Source organism: Melospiza melodia, chromosome 1 (assembly GCF_035770615.1).
Source record: "Melospiza melodia melodia isolate bMelMel2 chromosome 1, bMelMel2.pri, whole genome shotgun sequence".
Lineage (NCBI taxonomy): Eukaryota > Metazoa > Chordata > Aves > Passeriformes > Passerellidae > Melospiza > Melospiza melodia.
The window spans coordinates 172,183,259-172,196,792 of record NC_086194.1 but is presented as its reverse complement, the minus strand read 5'-3'; positions in this window follow the sequence as shown (position 1 = coordinate 172,196,792).

The window sequence follows — 13,534 nt, the reverse complement described above, 5'->3', positions numbered from 1 at the left end:
TTTCTTATTTTGGGTGCAGCAGGAGTTACAGAGTAGAAATTTCTGGGCAAAAATAACAACCTCTCTTATGTGCACATCTGTTTCCACCTCCACTTCCAGCATCCCTGGGAATCCCTTCCTTCAGGTTGCTTTGCTGTTGTTGGAGCCACGTGGCCTCACCCAGGGCCAGCAGCTCCCTAGATTCACAATTCCTACTGCTTGGAATTGTGTCTTCCACACATTAACTCACCATCCATTAACTCACCTTTTCCTCAGACATCCTCCAAGGCAACAGCAGGGTAATCATGGAATATCCTGAGTTGGAAGGGATCCACAAATATCATCAAAGTCCAACTCCTGGTCCTGCACAGGACAAACCCAACAATCCCACCCTGTGCCTGAAAACTTTTTCCAGGCACTTCTGGAACTCTGTCAGGCTTGGTGCTGGCACCACTTCTCTGGGGAGTTCCCGTGCTCAAACCCCCTCTGGATGAACAAGCTTTTCCTAAAATCCAGCCTAAACTTCCCTGACAGATCTCCAGTTGTTCCCTCAGGTCTTGGGCACCAGAGAGAAGAAATTGGTGCCTCCTCCTTTGCTTCCCCTCATGAAAAGCATTTGCAGCACTTGGGTTGAGCTGCTGAGAAAACTTGGAGAGGTTTACAAGGAAAAGAGATTCCAGAGAGGTCAAATATTTGATAGAGATGTTTCCAGAGGCTGCAGAGAAACAAGGGTAAAAAGAAGCTGGAAAAATAAACAATGACAAGACAACAGAGGTTTTTCTTTGCTAGATGTGCTCTGAGTGCCTCTCCTTTCTGCTAAACAACACTTTTTGGAGGAATTTCACCCTGGAAAAATCATGGGAATGCTTTAGCTCGAGTCAAATCTCCCAGATCTGCAAAACATTGCTCAGCCAACAGATGACACTCTGTGTTGTGCTTCCAACCCCAGCCTGGTAAACAACGGGGACAAAAGGGGCTTTGAGCTGTGCTGAGCCAGGCTGCCTCAGGCTGGAGCCTGGGGCTACTCAGATTGGAGGATTTCTTTCCAAATCCTCCAGAACAGGGAATTTTCAGGGGCGTGTCTCTCTTTTATTAATCAATTTGTGCTTTCCTTCACACCCTCCTGCCATGTGAAGGAACCTTTTCCTCTTATTTACAGCACGATCTCTCCCCAACCCTCTTGGGGAATTTTTATTTCCCACCCTAAAGTAAATCAAGCCCTCTCCCTTACCTCAACCCAAAGCTCTTAATTTACTCATCGCACAATATTTCCTCACAAACACAAAACAAAACAACAACAAAAAGGGATTTGTGTGGTTCTTTTCCTGCGTGCCAGAATTTTTCCACTCTCTGAAAGCACTGAGGAATCCCAGTTGGACAGACGCTAATAATTAATATTTCATTGGGTTGGATTTATTCTTCCTGCAGTCGTGGAGACAGAGGCTCCCCCAGCCTGCAGGAAAACACAGTTGGGAAATTTTTTTGCTGCTTTAAAGCAAAACTGGCTGGGTTTTTTTCCTTGATTTGCTGTGCCTTTGCTGCAGAAAAGCTTCCCTGTATCCATGGATAATAGAAAGGGAAAATAAATCATCCTGGGCATGGTTGAAGAATAAAGGGTTATTTTTTTTTACAGCATTAAAAATAAAGTAAAAGAGAGGAGGTTTAGATGGGATATTGGAAATAAAATTTTATTGGGAAGGGAGTGAGAGCCTGGAATGGATTTCCCAGGGAAGCTGTGGCTGCCCCATCCCTGGAAGCGTCCAAGGCCAGGCTGGAGAGGGGTTGGAGCAATCTGGGACAGTGGAAGGTGTTCCCATGGCATGGAGTGGCACTGGATAATCCTCAAGGTCCTTTCCAACCCAAACCATTCCGTGATCCTGTAACTCCCACTGCAGCTCAAGGATATGGAAGTCCCTCCTCCCGTAATGCAAATCAACCCTGGTGGCAATTACTCCTCTCCAAGACATCTGAGATGCACAGGAAGGAGAGGAGGGTGTGATTCCCAGCCACTAATTTTGGCCAGGAATTAGGGCCAGTCGGGACCACGGAGAGATGGGAGTCATTCCCCCACGGATGAGGCTGCCCAGAAAATTACCCCGAGCTGTGTCCTGTAAGGCAACATCCACCCCTTGGATTGGGAAGGTGTTTGGAGGATCCTAAACAAAAAAGGGTTGTAAAAAATGTTTTATCCTTGCTCCAGACCGCTCTGAGCTTCTCTGACCCCATCCAAAGACTTGGACAGGGGTGAAGATGCTCCAGAGGCTCATCCCCGTGTCATTGCAGGAATCTGGGGAGGGAATACCCAAACTGATACACATAGGGACAAAGGAGAGGAGGAGATATTGTCCTCAAAGGCATGGAAAAAGCTCCCTGGAAGAAGAATTCCCTGAGCATGGCACTGAGAGAGGCAGCACAAAGCAAGCACAGAGCCCTTTCAGCGTCTGGAGCTGGCAGGATCACGTGGAATTGAGATGGAGCAACACTTCCAAATGGAATGATAAATGCCTGGCTGTGGATAATCATCAGTGTAAATACCTCAGAGACGTGTTGGATGGAGTTGTGACGTGGTTCCTTCATGTCCAGGATGGTTGTCACCCTTCATCTCTGCTATCAGAGCCACCAACAGCCAAATCCCATGGAAAAATTGATCCCTCTGCTGATCCATGTGTGTGGGAGAGGCTGAGGAGTGCTGGGAGAGAGGAGGGAATGAGACAGAGACATCAAACCTTTAAAAAAGAGGGAGAGCAATTGCCAAGGCAGGGATCCATGATGAGGGGTCATCAGATAGTGGCATGTGACCAGAGGCCACCCCACTGTCCCCCTGCCACCCCCACCATGAGATGAGTGTTTGCCAAGGCAGGAAAACCCCAAACCTCCTCTCTGAGGTACAGCAAGCCCAGAGCTGTTTCCTAACTTTCTGTAGGGTTCAGGGAAGGGGGTGAGGTCCTTATTTGGTTTTGGGATAACAGAGTGACTGGCTGGATCACAGAAACCAGGGAATATGGAGAGGGGAGAAGTGACCTGGCTGTTCCCAGCCAGGGATGGATAAACACATCTCTGAACTTGTGACACTTTTCTGCTGGGAGTTTGGGTGGAAAAAGTGCAGGAAATTCAGCTTTGGGGGAAAATTCCAGCTTTTTGGGGAAACCAGGAGTTTTCCAAACCAAAAGCTGGAAGCTGGAACCTCTGGAGCTGTTTGCAGTCAAGATGGAATGAAACAAAAAAACCAAACCAAACTCAAGCAAAACAAAACAAAAAAGCAAACAAAAAACCCCAAACAAAACAAAACAAAAAAAAAAACCCCATAAATAAAAAAACCACAAAACAACAAAAAACAAACCAAACCAAGCAAACAAAAAAAACCCCAAAAATGTGTTTTTAAAAATTCTCATTCCTCTTTTTTGTTAACTTTTGGATTTCCAGCATTCCAAACTGAAATAACTTTTGGGGATTCGTGTCCTGGCCTTATTTCAATGCTGGATGCCTCAGGCTGTGTCTGCCCCACAAACTGCAGATTTTGGGATGACTCCCCCTTGCCAGGACACCTGAATGGCTCCATGGAGACCCCCAAATCTTTCCAGAAGTGAATCCGAAGGATCAACCCCTTCCATGCCTAAATGAGTTGTTTTGAATCCCAGACTGAGTGAGGAAAATAAAACCAATTAAAAAAAAAAAAGGTGGCAAAACTATAACAAGCTCACCCACCAACAAGGTGGGATTTGATGAAAATTGGCACTTTTCCGTAAAATTTCCATGCCTGGGGCACTAATGAATATTCTGAATTGCGGGAAGGCAGGGGGAGGACACACAGCAATAAAAAACCCACTTTTTTAGAAAATTCTGGCGGCTTTCCAGCACGAAGAGCCAGACAAAGCCCACGAGAGGGAGCTGCTGCCTCTGTCCATGGGATGCTCAAGCCCATGGAGAGCCGCTGATCCTGGAGCAATTTCCAGGGGAAAAAAGCGAGCAGCCGTGCGAGGGATGAGCCAGCTGGGCTGGAAGCAGCCCAGGCAAGGATCCGTCCAGGCTGTGTGTCCATCCTGCTGATTCCACCCGAGCTGACAGCAGGTCCTGGCCATTCTCCAGCGTCTGCTTGCTCCATGCCGTTGGCAGTCCGGGATGTGCCTCGCTTTGGACTCTGGGATAATTCTGTGCTAGAATAGGGGGAATTTCCATCCGAATCCCAAAAGCCCTGCAAGGTTTTAATCCAGAGTTTGGGCAGCTTGGAAGGGGGTGTGACCCTCTGTCCCACTCTTGGGAATGCCCAAAATTGTTGGGATGGGCCTGGCAGCGTGAAAGGAATTTTATTTTCTTAGAACCCATGAAGTTTTGGGGAGTGAAGAGGGGATCAGATTGGATGGGGCTGTGCTTTTTTAGCCCCATTCTGGGTGATTTTTCCTGATTTTCCTATGCATTCCCTCTTTGCAGTGACTCCTTGTGCAGCTTCCTGCCCCTCCAAATTCCACTGGCTCCCTCCAGGAATGGTCACAGCCAAAACACGGGGCAACTATTTGGCCTAATAATGGAAATTCCACTTTTCCCCTCCTTTTCTCTGAGCTTTCACCCTGTCTTCAACCTGATTCCTTCAGCAACTCCAGGGAAGTGGAGCAGGGAAGAAGTTCTCCCAAGTTTTTTGGGAGAGCATGGTCCTGGTGGGACTTCAAGCTTTCCCACCACTTCCCTGTGTCCAACCTCAGGAGAGTCACTCCGTGTCTGATTCATGTGATAAAAATGGAGATAACAACTCCAGGTGACCTTAGGCGTCTTCAGATCTCCGTCCCTTGGGAATGTTTCATCCAGGAATGACCTTAGAACAGGATCAGGAGGGTCAGGTGCCCACTCACAGTGTCTGGGCCTCTCCCAGGCCTCTGCAGCTCCGTGCTGCTCCAACTGCTGGGAACGCTCCTCCTTCCCACAACCTGTCCTGGCAACGCTCCCACGTCGCTCCCTCCTCCAGAAATGCTGTTCCTTGACTCACTGGAAAGCTTTTTTTAGGAGTTCTCTTAGGAGCCAGGCCTGCAGAAAGACATGCCAGCCCTCCTCCTTATCACAAAGGAGCTCGGTGTAGGCCCAGAGGTGAAGATAAGGGTGTGGCCATTGCTCAGGGCCTCTTTCACTTGGCCACTGCCTGGTTTGGTGTCACTAGGGTGACAGGGTGAGGTTGCCCAGCAGGTCTGGTGGGTTAAAGGACCCTTTGTTCCACTTGGAGGGTCCTGATGGTGGAAACAGAGGAGCTCTGAGACCAGGGTTTGGTCCCTGAAATGTGTTGTGTCCTGATGGTGGGAACAGAGGAGCTCTGAGACCAGGATTTGGTCCCTGGGGCGAGGTGGGTTCCAGGATGGGATGCAGAGCCCCGTGTCCTCAGAACACCTCGCAAAGCTCCATTGATCTGCTTCCCCCTCCAGCAGCTGCCCACGCCCAGCCCTGTCACAGGTTTGCCACACAGCAAGGAGGAGCTCAGGGATCAGCTCCACCCTGGAAAATTGGGAAACCTGCTTGTCTGCTCCTCAGCCAGCTCCCAGCTGGATGTCAGCAGGGAGAAAGGGAGCAGCTGGTGCTTTACCCCCTCCCCACAGCAGAAAAACCCCAGAGAATCCCAGAATGGTTTGGATTGAAAGGGACCTTAAAACTCATCCTATTCCACTTCCTGCCATGGGCAGGGACACCTTCCACTATCCCAGGCTGCTCCAGACCCCATCCAAACCGTCCTTGAACACTTCAATGGACGGGGAAGACACAGCTTCTCTGGGAATTCCATTCCAGGGCCTCACCACTCTCATAGGGAAGAATTGCTTCCCAATATCTCATCTAAATCTCTTCACTTTTAGTTAAAAAATGTTTCTCTTCTTCCTGTGCTTACAATTCAAAGCTTTTCCTGGACACGTGGTCCTTGCTGCAGGGTCGGATTATCTGCAGACTGATGCTCTTCCCAAGGTTTGCTGCCTGCTCTGGGGCTCAGAGAGGTTCAGAGGAAGCAGAGCTTGGTGGTTTTCTACATTTAACCACATTTCATTCCCCAAAATACCCCCAGCCCCACAAGGTTTGGTGGCAGTAACACAGAGCTTCCCCAGGATGCAGTCCTGCTTCCAAGGAAACCAGCAGCAGTGGTGTTCCACAACTCCCAGGCATTCCCAAAATGTTCTTTCCTCTTCTCTGCAGCAAGAGGGAGCCGTGTTGGAGGCTGTCCCATCAGTGTCCCCACAGATCGTGTCACTCCCACCCCAAATCCTCCACCCTAAATTTGGCACTGCAGGAATGGAAAGAGGCAAGCACGTGAGAAAGGTCCTGAGGTTAAATCCTACAGGGAGAGGCTCCAAACAAGCAGATAAACAGCACAGGGCAGGAGATGTCCCCCAGCTGTGAGGACACGTGTCACAGCGTGCTGGTGGCACCCTTCCCTCCACAAAACATCCAAATCTGTGCCCTGGGCACGGACTGGGAGGAGTTTCTTGGCACAGGGAGTGTTGACAGTGGGAAAATGCCAAGTTTTTGACTGATTTACTGGTGTAGAAGTTGATTCACAGCTCTTCTTCATTATCAGAGTACTTTGTGAACCTGCCCAGTGGATGAGAAACCCAAAGGAAGCAATTCCTGAGGATTCCTGAGGACTGCTTGGATGGCATGGTGCGTCCCCCTCTTCCCCAGGGGAATGAGACGGATCAGATGGGGTGGGCAGGAGCCATCCCAGCATCAGGACTAGGTAGCAGTGAGGACAGAGGGGATGCCATGGCTGGATTTTGGCTCTGGAAGTGCCACCGGAGGCACTTGGTGCTGGGGAGGAGAGGAGATTCCCAGGATGTTGCAGTGAAAGCCATTCCCAGGGAACTGGGGCAGAGCTTTTGGCCTCCAGGTGCTCGGCCAATCCCAAATTTGTTTCTGTTGGCGCTTCCTTCATCCCATCTCCCTTTCAGCTTGAAGGAAAGTGGATTTTCTACCACGTGGGGAGTCAGGGAGCAAAACCTGAGCCCGATGCCAAGAAATGGCATTCCAGAAATGGAAGGACAAGTTTCTGGAAATTTTCATGGACCTTTATCTCCACTGGAGATCCTCTTTCCTTCCTCCTCCCCTGCTCCTTGAGCAGTAATTGGGCTGCAAAGCAAAGCTGGAGGAACCAAAACCACCACTGTTCCATGCCTGTGACTTTGGGAACAAAACTCAGCTTCAAGGCTTTGGAAATTCTTTGCTGAAACATTTTAGAGTCCCCTCAAGACCTGGTTGTGCTTTCCCTGACAGTTTAATAATTTGGGAATGAGTCAAACACAATCAGCACAGGGTGAGTTTTTCCTACCGTGCCCTTTCCTTGGCATGCAGGTGGTGCCTGCAAAGCCAGGGTGGATTTGGAACACTTCTGTTGTTCCCTGGATCGTGTGGGTGGATTTTGATTCCCATGCCCCTCCCAGGCTGCCATCCATGAGGTTTCCAAGCCCTTGTTTCTCCTCTGGGCTCAGAGGGGATCATCTGCCAGTAGATGGATTTGACTTTGGCACTTGAGCTGCCCTCACCAAACCCCAGGGCAGGTGGGAAGAAGCCAAACCCAACTGAAATGTGCAGGGATGCACCTGAGCTGGACTAATCCCTTCCCCTTCTTCTGTTCCACCCTCACAAAACCATTCCCTGCCTTCCCAAAATAATAATAATAATTAAAAAAAAACCTAAACCCAAACAACAACGCAGCCTTGAATTTTTTGGCCAACCCTCCTGGGAAAATGCCCATTATCTCCTCCAGTGGAGGACACGATTGAGCTCTCAGATAGGACTGTTTGTTTCTGTGCCCTGGTGGCCACACCCTTGGGGTTGGGATGGTTTCATCCAAGATTTTTTCCTGGCTCTGGAGCTCCTCCGCCAGCGTGGGCTCTCCATGGAGACATCCTTGCTGTCCCTGGCCGTGGCTGGGGAGGTTCCAGCAGGGCCATTACACGAGGTGTGACAAGTTTCTGGACGTAACAAGGACCAGCCCAAGCTCTGGTTCTCACCACCCAACCGGGCTTTTGACGCTGTGGCAGTGGGAGTGGGGCAGGAGAGAAACCGGAGCATCCGGATCTTCCCACACGTGGGCTGAGTTTTTCCACTCTGGTTGAGTTTTTCGGCTCTCAGTTGGGATCTTTCTCTTAATTTATTCCAACTTCTCCCGACTCAGAGAAGTTGGAATAAATTAAGAATAGTGATAGGATGAGGGGGAATGGATTAAAAGTGGAAAAGGGTGGATTTAGATGGGATATTGGGAAGGAATTCTTCCCTGGGAGGGTGGTGAGGCCCTGCACAGGTTTCCCAGAGAAGTGGATATTGCATCCCTGGAAGTGTCCAAGGTCAGATTGGAAGGGACTTGGAGCAACCTGGGATAGTGGAAGCTGTCTCTGCCCATGGCAGGGAGCTGGAATTCAATGATCTTTAAGTTCCCTTCCAATCCAAACAATTCTGTGATCCCACGAAGAACAGACAGATTTTCTGTGGAGCTCATCCCACATTTTCCACAGATAAAAATGAAATTATTTATCTCATTTGATTCCCAGCTTTCACCCCAACCTTGGAAATTCCAGCTCTTGGCTCCAGAATGGAGCCAAGGATCATGCTCCAGATGGAGCAGAGGATCATTTCCATGCTTGGAACATCCATCATGGAAGAGATGAGTCAAGAACCCAAAGCACATGAAAATGGGCAGACATGGAAAATGTTGTTCTTGTTGAAGATGACCCAAAATGCAGGAGACTGAAACTTTCTTGGAGGCCCTGTAGACACGTGGGGATGCCCTCAAAATGCCACCAAAGCCGTGTCACACCAGCCTGGCAGGTTTGAGCAACACCCTGGATCTTAAGGTTTAATATAAAACCATGCAGAAAATAAACACAGAACCCCCACAGTGCTCACAAAGGTGCTGTGAAGAAAAACACAGCAGGTGCCACCAGCCTGTCTTCCTCAAACCCCAGACAAAACATTCAGTGGCAAAGATTTCGGGCGTTTTTTGGTAAATATTTGTCCTGGCATGGTTGAGATCTATCAGAGGCCAAGATTAACAAAGAGGGATCAGAACTTGTCAGGGCCTGTGGGATCATGTGGTGCAGGGGACAATCCCATTTTAGCTCCTGCATGTTGACTCCTCGTGTTATGAAACAGGATCAGGAGGGTTGGAATCGGACGAGGGGAAATTCCAACCTTCAGTGAAAGAAACAATGGCAAACATGGGATTTGTCAGGGAGAGGGGTTATTTCTTTCCAAAGGCTGTTGCAGCCAGTGGTCCCCTCCTTGAGGGGGACTGGAATTAATTATTTTTGGGGAATTCCAAGAAGATGTTGGATTTTTTTCCCTCTCTTTTCTTCTTTTGCTCCTATTTCCACCACTGCCCTTTTCACTGCCCTTTTCCTCTCAGACCCTGCAGGTCTCCAACATTCCCAATCCTGGCTGTGGAGATGCCACCACCAAACAGCAAACCTGGCTCTGAGGAGGATGATTCACATCCATAACTCCACAAACAGGGTGGTTACATCCAAGTGGCTTCCAAGCACCAGCCCCATGCCAGGGGACCATCCAGGCTGGGGTGTGCCCAAGCCATGCCTGGTGGCCCGATGGCTTGGGTGGCGCCGGGGCCCTGCTTGATGACAGAATCTGGATTTGGCCTTTCTATCAGGATTTTGCTGGGGGTGTGAGTCATGGAGGGTGACTCTGAGCATGATGGAGCTGTTTGATGTCACTCCAAGCTGATGGGGCTGAAAAATCCCTTAGATCTTGGAGGCTGAGGGAATGTGACGGAATGGCTTTGGTTTCCTGTTGGCTGCAGACCCAAACTCTTGCAGCCCTGGTTCCTGCTGGGAATTTTAGACTTTCTGTGCTGACAGGCACTGACCCCCATGAGAACACTGCATTTGAGGGCATGGAGAAGGCTTCCAAAGTTGAATTATAGATTCATTATAGAAATCTTGATGGGATTATGGGTGTGTAGTTTGAATGGGAGTGTGTAATATCACATGGTAGAAAACTTAAGAGTTCAAGGTTTTAGAATATAGTATTATATATAAAGCAAGATAGAGGTTTTAGGGTGGAGGCTGGTCCTTCTTCTTGCTTTATATATATTTCTATATTGTAAAACCTTAAACTCTAAGTTTAAGGTTTTAGACAGAAAGTCTAAAATTCTCAGCAACCAGGGTTCCAACACCAAGGGACTCAAGTTCCTCAAGTCTTGAGATCAACAAGGAGGTTGATCCTGGTGCAGATCACAGCTGCTGAGTTGGACGTCACCAAATCATGGAATGGCTTGGTTTGGAAGGGATCTTAAAGACCATCTCATTCCAACCCCAGCTGTGGGCGGGGATGTCTCCCAGTGCCTCGTGGCACTCCAAGCTCCCTCCAGCTGGCCTTGAAGCCAGCCTTGATCACCTGGTATTTCATCCCCCCATGGTGGATTTGGGCTACTCCTGTCCATCCCAGCTGTAAATTTGGTAGCCTCTGTCATCTGCTGTCAATAATCTAAAACTACTCCTCATAAGTCTTGTTGCAATACATCTTTCATGTAGTTGTTTCTCTAAAATATCTAGTCTTATTTACAAAACCATCTTTTAAAACTTTTTTCTAACTCCATTTCTCTCTCAACAATATCTATCTTATTCCGTAACATTTCTAAATCAACATTTCTTAATTTAAAGTTCACATACGAATACATACTGTATAAACCTTCTATTAAACCCCCAAAATTCTCTACAAATCTGTTTCCCACAATCTGCCATGGGAATGACCTGAGGAGATGCGTCCTGCTGTTTGGAGCCTGCCAGAACAGCTGTGCCAGATGTGCTTTGGGAAAGGAAGGAATAGAGCAGGCTGCCTGCAACAGGCCTAAATGGAAAACGCAAAATGTCACACTTATCTTATTCCATAAGATATCTATCTTAACATATCTATGCATATCTATTCCATAAAATATCTATCTTATTCCATAACATATCTATTCCATAAAATATTTATCTTATTTTAAAGTTTACATACAAATACATACTGTATAAGCCTTCTATTAAACTCCCAAAATTCCCTACAAATCTATTTCCCAAAATTTGCCATGGGAATGACCTGAGGAGCTGTGTTCTGTTGTTTGGAGCTTGCCAGAGCAGCTGTGCCAGATGTGCTTTGGGAAAGGAAGGAATAGAGCAGGCTGCCTGCAATGGGCCTGAGTGGAAAAGGCAAAATGTCTCGCTCAGCTTTTTCCTTCTTTTCTACGTGTTTCTGAACCCCACAATCTCCCACTTCTGCTTCTTTACCAAACCCTGCTGCTACTGCAGGCCCAGATGAAGCAACCCAGCCTTCCCTGACCCTCCAAGGAAGGAGGAGAGGAAACAACCAGAGCAGCCTGGTGTTGTCTGGAGTCAGGCTGGACCTCTTGCACCATCTGCATGACTCAGGGACATGGGGAGCACCATCCCTGTCCTCCACCCTCCCACCTTATCCATGGCCCTTCTCCTTCCCTCTTGGCTGCACTTCACAAGCCCGAGCTGAAGCAGAGATTCCTCCCTGCACCATTGAGGGGAGCTGAGACTGCAGCCACCCTCTAGAGAGAAAAAAGGGGGGAAGTGTTGACATTGAAACATCCCTGGTCTGCCTCCATCCCATCCCCTCCATCCCGGGTTGAAACCACGCTTTGTCTGGCTCCAGTTACACAAAAGGGCCTGGCCTTGCACAAGGCATTCCCAAAGTCTGGCACAAACACCCTCTGTGCCTGCCAAGCCCCAAGTGGGTGAAGGTTTCTTTTTCCTGAAACTTCCAGGCCCTGTTAACTGTTTAATTCCCCTTGTGACACCCACTGGGTGATGCCCAGCAGGTGACACCCACCTGGCCCAGTTTCTGCTGCCAGCCTCACCCTGCTGCCCTCCCCTCAACCCTGCTTTTTTCATGTCCCTGGGAAATGGTTTTAACACCTCCCTGCCGTGTTCATCTGGCACCATTTACACTCCCACTCCCTCAGTTGTCTTTGCCCTGGATTTTCTTCCAGCTCTCTTCACCCCTTGCTTGGAAAAAAACTGGATTTTGCTTCCAAAGGCACCGTTCCCTCCGGTGTCATGGTGCTGCTTGGAGCCCAGAGCCCTTGCAGTGGCCCTGGGCGTGACTGCAATGCCAACAGGGCCCAAGAATAGCTGGGATTTGGGACCTGGCCAGAGCCTGGGATGCCTCCCAGGGCCTTGGCAGCCTCCCCTGGGGACACAGGGATAGGGGTCAGGTGATGCTTTCCCCATCCAGGTCACACAGGAGCCCCCAGTAGTTGGGATTTGGGGAATTCCGCAGGTTCCCAGCCCCTTGAATGGCTGTTTTTAGCACCTGAACAGGGTCTGCACATAAGAAAAATGCACATTTTCCACACAGCAGGGACTTCCCTCCCATCCCATCTTATTCCTTTCCCTCACTCTGCCTGTCCTTAATTATTTCCCCCCAAGCTTTGTGTGTTTGCCTCGAATTATTTTGCTTTGCACCAATTTATCTCCGCTCCCTGCTTCTCTCTTTCCACTTCTGTCTGAAATATTAATCTTGTTTATTATTATTATTATTATTAACCTCTCCTCTCTCCAATCTATTTAAAAGCTTTCTCACATTCCCACTTCCCACAGCCCATTTCTCACTTGACATTTTTTCTATTCAGCTGCACTTTGTTTTAACAGCCTCATTTATTTACTGCTCATTTATTTGTTTTAATTCCAAAGCTTTTCTTCTTTCTTGTTTGTGGGCTGTGTTCAAGCCTTGTTCCCTCTTCCCGCTGAGAAGCTGCATTTTTCTGCTCGATTGGCTCCGAGATGAGCTGGATTTGGGGTGATAATTCATTTTCATTTTGGGATTTTTGATGGGATGAAAGGGAAGGAAGTCTCATTTTCCATTTTTCCAGCTGACTGAGACAATTCTGGTGTTATACTTTAAACAAACATGTGGATTAATACCTGTTTTTTCCCCTCCCTGCTCCAGCAGATCCCGTTTCCTGCCTGATGTTCTTCATGCCTGCATTTATAAAGAATCTTGCTCAGAGAGAATGTTTTTTTTTCCCCAGATTATTTCTGAAATATTGTTGCTGCATTATCTGTCACGTGGGCCTTTCACATCCTCGCTAAAAGATGAAATAATTCAAAATTCCTGCTCAAGGTCAGACCAGAGAACAGAATAGAAAACTTGGAAAACTGGGGGCTCATCCCCCTCCACCCTCTGGACACTGAGACAGAATCACTGATGGTTGAAGCTGCTGTAGAAAAAAAGGAGGAATTGGGCAAAGAAAGAATTATTAAAAGCAAAAAAACTCCTAACAGGGGTTGGGAATGGGTCCAGCTTCCCAAAATTCTGCCTGAGCAGGGCAGGAATTGGCCTCGCTGCTCCTTTTAGGTCCCTCCCAACTCAAGGCATCCCGTGATTCTGTGATTAATTTGGGGAAAACAAAGAGCACCTGGATGTTATTTCTTCTGTTTCCCCACCATTTGTGACCTTACAAACCTTGACCCTGAGCTCCCCTTGCTAATTTCTCTCTCCAAAGGACCCTGCCAAGACTTTTTGACCACGATTTCTTTTATTTCTCAGTCATTTTCACTGCCATTTGTAGATTTTT